The 8,040-nt window shown below is 36.8% G+C and overlaps 1 non-coding gene across 1 annotated transcript; it reads left to right on the forward strand.

The window, feature by feature from the left end:
- The first annotated feature begins 2,616 nt into the window (after positions 1-2,616).
- Positions 2,617-2,697, forward strand: TRNAL-CAG (transfer RNA leucine (anticodon CAG)). Its single transcript has one exon. It is a non-coding gene; the product is annotated as a tRNA-Leu (tRNA).
- The last annotated feature ends 5,343 nt before the right edge of the window (positions 2,698-8,040 follow it).

The following is an 8,040-nucleotide window of genomic DNA, read 5'->3' on the forward strand; positions in this document are numbered from 1 at the left end:
TAAAGAGTCTTTATTTAGAGTTCTGGTTCCCCCTTTTTTCTCCGAAAGTTATTTGATCATGTTGAAGTCTCCACCCATGATCCATGGAATTCCTACATCTCTGTCTCTGGGATCCACAAGAGAATCTAGAAACCTGAGTTTGTCATCCATTCTTTGAGGTCCATAAACATTCGTGACTAGATAGGTCTCCCTATCTCCCACAGGCTGAATAACCACTGATAATAATTCCCAGAAGCCTCAGCATCTATTATGCCAATCTTTTGGGGGTTCCAAAGAGTTAGTATGCCTCCTGTTGTATTCTTTGCTTTGACTTCTAGAAACTCAAATCGATTGAGCCATTTGCTATATTTTTTTTATTTTTTGAATGGAACATTTAGTTTCCTGGATGAAGATCATATCCGGAACTTCTTGTTTCATTCTATTACTAAGTAATCTTTGTTTTCTTTTACTTCCTAGACCCCTGATATTCCAAAATGTGAACTTCATTATTAAAGATTTGTAAAGGAGTAGATGGTTAGGTCTTTCATTTTATCGGAATCTATCATTAAATTTCCACATCCCATCAATAGCTCATTTTGCTTTTTCCTGCCTCTTTTCTTTCTTGGGTTTCTAAGTGCTAATCCTGGAGTGGTTTTCATAGTTTTCACACCTTCGTTACCCTTCCTTTCAGTGTGTCTTTGCTTATCCAGCCCTTTAGCCTGAGTTTTCCATATGTACAACTGTTGTACTCTATTGAATTCTTCTTGAGGTAGCGAGTCTACCCCTCCCATGGTTCTCTGTTTCAAGAACCCTTCCAGATCTAGGTGTTCTCTATCAAGAATCTCCTGTAGTTCGCGGTCCTCCATCTCCATCTCACTCTGGGTCATATCCCTGTCCATCTCCAGTTCTACATCATTCATCATAGTCTCTTTCTGTATATTAATATCCTTTGTTAGATCATTGTCCTTTTATTTCTCCTTCTCCACTAGATTTCCCTCCATTACCTGATCTACTTTTGTTATCTCTTCTTCTTCTTCTTCGAGTACTTGGTACCTGTTCACACTGGCTTGTAGCCCTTCTGTTTGATGTTGCTTTAGTCTCCTTTTGACCCCTTTTCCTCTATGACCCACTTTTTGAAAGCTTTCAGTATCTTTCATTGTGGTAGCTTTACTCTTGTTCTCTGTTTTACTGAGAGGGTAGTCCCTGAATAGGTGCCCATGCTCATGGCATCTGCGGCATCTGAATCGAATATGTTCATAATCTATTATTTGCACCCATTCTTCATCAAAAACTTCCAAGATGACCTCATCCAGTAGAGCTCCAGAAAGATCCATCTCCATACAAATTCGTGCAAAGGAAGTGTATTTTCCCCTTCTGGTGGCCTCAGAAGCTTTGACAAAACGCCCTAATTTATTTCCTATGGCAGTTAACGATTCCGTTTGCCAGTAATCAAGAGGGAGGGAGTAGAGTCTTACCCAGTCTGGGACCGAAGTGAAAGTCTCTCGCTCTGAAACAAAGTTCATCATCCACGGCCGCATGTAGAGGCCTGCTACTGCATAGAAGTAGGGCCCTCCTTCAAACACCCTATCTTTATCCTCAATATTTGTGAAGACCACAGTAAAGAAACCCTTTGATTCAAGATGTAGGTCTATGCTTCCTTTTGGTTTCTAATGGTATTTAATCCATGTCCGTAATGCTTTTTCAGTGGGCCATAATCCCATGAATTTACAAATGATAGCATATGTACGCATATGGTCCCTGTGCACCTGCAGAGCAGAATCATTCAAAACTACTCTGGGTGTAACCTCAGCTTTGGGTTTACATGGTCCCTTTTGTGCTTCGTTTTTTGCTCCATGTTCCTTGTTTTCTTCCTCATTTTCTTTTGTGCTATTTTTCTCCCTTGATTTGGTTCCCTCTTACTCCGTTTCCATGCTCCTTTTCCCTTTTTTTAAAGGATCTCTGACTTTTTCTATTAGTTTTTTACTTCAGCTAGCCACGGCCTGCTTGTAGGAGGGAGTAGAGCTCCCTCCTTTGCGCCCTTCCATAGAGTTCAACCCCTGCAAAAGCCTGTAAACCCTAACTGTTCGTCCCGTTACGCCCGATCAACAAATTCTTTTTTCACTTTAACATAAATTTACATATAAATTTTTTTTACCCTCTAAAATAAATTTGATCATGTTTCGAGCGCTTTCCCGGCTGAGCTTCAACGTCGTCCTTTAACAAATGAGAGAGAGTGTAGTGTGCACATTATCACGGACCGAAAGAAGCGGGCTACATATTTACTGAAAATTAATGATTGAGGGAAGGCAAAGGTAAATTTATGGAAAAAATAGTCGATATAATGTGTGGGGTCTGGCAAAATTAAGATAAAGCTGGTGGACAGAACGATTCCCGCTCTAGTAAAATTGTTGGACGCAGTATGTTCATTTTCTGGAATGATTCTCTCGATTCCGGATGTTTTTCAATGACAATATGTTAAATGTGTTTTGATTGCGGGGAATCTAAGGAAGTGTGTGGACGTCTCTGTCAAATTTTGCTTGAATTAGTTGACTTAGCCAGATAGAATATTGCTGGGAAACTGTTCTCATATGGAGAGAAAAGTTATAAATAAATGTTGAAATCTGAATTTTCAATTCTGTCAAGATGGCCGAGTTGGTCTAAGGCGCCAGTTTCAGGTACTGGTCCGAAAGGGCATGGGTTCGAATCCCATTTTTGACAAACATTGTAAAATAACATTGTAGTATTTTACAGCTAAATCATTGTATTTTATTGGAATTTAAAAATCATTCGTTTTTTCAGGCAGATATAATGAATATTAAATTTATTTCTATTTATTTTTATTGGAATTTAAAAATCATTTGGTTTTTTCAAGCAGATTTAATGAATATTAAATTTCTATCTATTTAGTTTTATTGGGATTTAAAAAGATTTATGAAACATTTGTATTGATTTTTTTTAAACATATTTAATTTATTTGTTTTTTTTGTTCGGCAGATTTAATGACATCGTTTTGAGCCATACAATACCTCACGAAAATTATTACTTTTATTGAAATTTAAAATGATTTATAATGGCATCGTTTTGAGCCATACAACAGCTCACGAAAATTATTACTTTTATTGAAATTTAAAATGGTTTATAAAACATTTACATTTGTATTGATTTTTTTTTAAAGCGTAGTTGTATTGGAATTTAAAAAGATTTATAAAACATTTACATTGGTATTAATCCATTTTTTTTGTTTGTTTAAAGCATTTTTAATTTATTTGGTTTTTTGGGGAAGATTTAACGGTCATTCAATAAATTGTGTGAGCTATTTGAATATTCATGAATAATTGAGTGCTTACGGCTTATTGCTTTACAACAAGGACAATGAACGTTGTGTGCACTTCATTTTCTATTTTCCCTTATGTTTTTTGCTCTCTTTGTATTGCTATTAGATGAGGTGATGAGAGTATACATTGAAATGTAGTGTTGTTTTTGTAAGTAATCATTAGGATGATTTCCGCATATGAGTGCATGATCTGGCGGTGGGGCAGTCGGCTATCTCGCTCCCCGACCGCATTTGATTCTCCCTGCTGCCGCTGCTGCTGCGTTGTATGATGGTTCCATTGCGAATGTATGATGTGACTATTGTCAGCTCGTCTGACAAGTATAATGTAATAAAAATGAGGGCCCCATAACGCTTCTCCTAGGAACTAGCCCCTCCCTTTTTAAAAAAATCATTAGGATGATTTCACAGTGATAGATTTTGCAATAATTTTTTGTTTATCTTCTTTTGTACCAAGCTTCAAATACCTAATGATTTAGTGGTCAATTCTTATTCTTTGACTTGTTTTTAATAGATTTTAATTTTATCATGGTACCAAACCCTTATGTTGAGTTGTAATTTTTGTTCAGTGTGGTAATTAGTTCCTATTTATATAACTCATTTTGATTATATATGTCATAAATTTAACACAATACTTGTTTCTATCCATATCATAAAATAAGAGATTGTGTATTAATCCTAGTTCATATAATAAGAGTCATCTCATAACTCTCTCCACTTTCTCCCAAGTTTTTATGGAGAGGCTTTGTAGTGATCCTTAACCTTTAGACTTTGATCACAAACTAGTATTCAGAGAATATAAATGCAAAAAAATATACAAGAGACAAATGAGATGGAATATGCAAAGTATATCCTTGTATTAATATTATTAGAGAAAGAAGGCAATGTTGACTTACCTCTTAAGGTAGGGCGACCTCTCATTGAGCAGAGCACCAGTTATGACATTACTTGATTAAAAACATCCCATAACCTCCTAGTTTTACAAATAGATATTTTTTTAATAGAAAAACCCTAACTACTTGTGATCCCATCACTAATGAGTATTAACTACCTAGTGATCCTTATCTGATTATGATGACATTTTTACATTAAATAACTACCCACTAACTATCTAATGGGCTTTATTAAAAAGATTATTGCATACATTAATTAGCTAACTCCTAACTATAAAATAGGGAGGTTAGAGTAGAACCTTAACATGCCCCCCCCCCACCCCCCGTTTTCAAAAGTACTGTTGTCCTCAAGGCTAGAGGTGTGCAAATTGTTGTATAATCCTTGCTAGTTCCCACGTGACATCTTGTGGCTACATATTTTTCCACTAGATTAGTACTTCTCGAGTTATGCTTTAACACAAATGACATTTTCTAGTAGCTAATACTATGTTACATTAGACCCAAACGGAGCCTTCTTCATTAAGTTCTAGTAGGCTAGTTTGCACTTTTCAATTCAATTCCATTACCTTTTTTAGACAAGACACATGAAACGCTGGATGAATCTTGGGGTGGTATGGAGGAGCTAGTTCGTAGGAAAATTGGCCAACATGCTTGATGATCTTATAGGGTCCACAAAACTTTGGTGCTAATTTATAGAGAATTATATTTTATTTTATTTTATCTTTCGTTAATCACTTTTCTTCCATTAGATCATAAATAAAGCATACAAAACATATCAGGCAACAACTTCGTTGTCACAACCTGCCACATGGGAAACCAGACCAATGATAATAGAGGTTTTGTATCAGTCTTTTGTCTATCAAAATGAACCAAAATAATATATTCTTTGAGTATCATGACTCCAATGCATATGTCTAGCACCATTATTAAAAACCTTACATACAATCAACTAGGTAATGCTGACAAACCATAACTGTAAACCATATAAGAAAATAAAATACAGTTCCTTACATAAACATAAAAACAATAGACCAATGCATGCTTTAATCATTAGAAGTTGTCGAAGTGGGATCCTACATGCTTAGGACCACTGAAGAGTGTTTCCCACACTAAAGATGCCTCTCAATGTGGGTTATCGAGCATGAAGGTTGACTAGACAAGAGCACTAGCGTTTTTGAATCCAATGGATGTCATTGAGGCATGCCATGATTTCATTGTGATCCTCATGCTTCTATTTGATGACACAACCCATCATAATTTTCATTTTCGAGTGTAGGGTGATGGAATGGAAATGTTGATTCCTGTGACCCCTAGTGTGGTCAGGGTCTAGGACCCAGTAAGATACTTCCACTTGAATTTATAAATCTGAATGGGTTTGTCGATTAGTTGTTGCACAAGCTTCAAGTTGGTGGATTTCTTCTTATACTTCAGGAGGGGTGACAAAAAGATAAATTTCAATAGTTGACTGAGCTTAGGTCTGGGATCTAGGTCTTCTCGATGAGCCTACACCCCCATAACCATGCCATGGGCACATTCTTTTCCTTGATATAATGCTAAGTGGGGGCGAGAATCCAACACTAGGGAATTCAGGAGATGCATGTGAAACAATAGATGGGTTAGAGGGAGGTAGAAATAGAGCAAGTTGGAATGTAAGGAACATAGATCATGTGAACTAGAAGAGTGGCAATAATAGAAATGAAGCTATGTAATGCAATGAGAAGGAGTTATAGGTGTTAGGGAGAGCCAGAAGGATGGGAACGATGAGAATAAAAACAAATTTCTCAACCTTGATGATGCAACCAATAAACCTAGACCATAAAATTAGAATCACATAATTGAATAGACAATACCAACTAGAGGAGGTGGCCAATAGAGAATTTACTAGCGTGTTGAAGGTGTGCTTGTTCCAAGAATTTTTTGCTAAGTCTTGGTGCCAACCCCCACGCTGGAGTTCGCTCAATCCCATCACATGCACCCCTGCTATCGTGAGGAGGTAAAAAAGTGTCCAAACAATAATGTGATGAGAGTTATGGAGGTCCAGACTAGGAGGTCTTGGACCTTTGTAACATCCACTGCTAGTTAATTCCCCTTGTAAACAATTAAAATAATCCCTTGTAATTATGTAAATATAAAATTTATAATGGCTAAGAGAGGGACACAATTTCCATTGCTTGAGGAGTTGGTAGCTTTAAATATTAGTCATGGATTGACTGAGTTGTTTTAATGGGGTTGACTCTATAATTAAATTTAGCTAGAAAAATGAAGGAGAAGCCCATGTGTTTTTTGGGCATGACTACACGACAAGAAAGGGAAAAAAATTTAATGAAGAAAATGGGCCACACTTCCCAAGTAAGTTAGATCATGTAGGCCATGAAAGGCAAACAATTTTCATCTATGTAAAAGACGAGAAGGCACTCCTTGATGGGAGACAAGGAGTGAGGGGATATTTTAGATGCACATTCTCTCTTATGCACTTTAGGAAGTGGCAAGATGTGCACAAAGGATGAATAATTAATGGAGGAGGTTGAGAGGCTCCTGTTAAAAGGAAGAAGAGATCGAAATGTCCGTGGAAAAATACCCAAGACTCATATACATAGGAAGAGAAGGGAATGAGAGAAGAGTGAGGTCACAAGGCCCCTGCATGGTCAAGTTGAATCACTGAGAGGGCATAAAATAATAGAAGGACTGAGAGAATTAAGGGAGATCATAACCTTGATGATAACCAACTGAGAAATCCATGAGTCTTGTTGATTGACAATCACAGAGCAGTGGTTGTTCCTTACAAGGTTGATCAATCCACTCGAGACTTTGTTAGTTAATAACCTTTGAGAGGTGGAGGCACACATGGCTAGTGGGATGATAACACCTTATGGTAGTTCCATGGTATTTGGGCTAGGAACATAGGTTGAATATTCCACTAAGCTGTTGAAATGTGCACTCTTGTTCCTTCAAAGGTAACATAACTGATAAACTCTCCATGTTATTAACTATATATATCTCTCTCCATAGTCAAATTGAGACTCTCTGTTTCTAAACCCCTAGAGAAGTTGGGATGCTAATCTACAAGTCCCTCTACATAAAATAATGTGTTCCCTGCTTTGCATGTAATTGTTGAGTAGTTGGTGGGTGAAGGCAGTGTGGCCTTGAGACACCCTGTTTCAGCTGGGGATATTGGTTTAATCCCTTGAGTAGATGATGGTTGTAGGCGAGTGAAATGATTCACCATGGTTGTTGCTTATTGATAGTTGGTGGGTGAAGGTGAAGAAACCTTGAGAAACCCAGTTTTAGTTGACAATATTGATTTAAATTCCTCTGAAAGCACTCTACCTAAGTTTTGGAATCTGGCTCAGGGGTGACAACTACAAGAAAGACTTAGCTACAACTTGTCTATGTTTGGTTGAAGAGTCGAAGTCCAAATCTCAATTGCATGTTTTTTCGCTGTATAAGATAAGTATTTTCTTATGCTTCTTATATTTGAATAATATGTATAGGTTATGGTTTTGGTTGTATGCTTACGTTGTTAATGAGGAACATTGATTCCTATGTGGAAGTGGATGTTGATTTCCTGTATAATTTTATAAGGAATGGTTGAGCTTTTTATATGTAGAAAGAGTTTGATTCTCAATGACTTTGATCACGAGGAGATGGTAAATCTATGTGTTTATTTCCTTAACATAATGAATGTGTTGATTAGCATGTAATTATGTTGATTTTATTTATTTCTCTGTGTATGTGAGTTGTGTTTCATGGAAATAAATGCTTCATTAAGTTACGGTTGAGAAACTAGATTGATCTCCCTGTGGTCTTGAGAAGTGCACTAAGATGCAAGTTCTTTAT

This window comes from Pinus tabuliformis, chromosome 3_1, assembly GCF_031772625.1.
Source record: "Pinus tabuliformis cultivar Carrire ecotype Pingquan chromosome 3_1, CPIR1, whole genome shotgun sequence".
NCBI classification, from domain to species: domain Eukaryota; kingdom Viridiplantae; phylum Streptophyta; class Pinopsida; order Pinales; family Pinaceae; genus Pinus; species Pinus tabuliformis.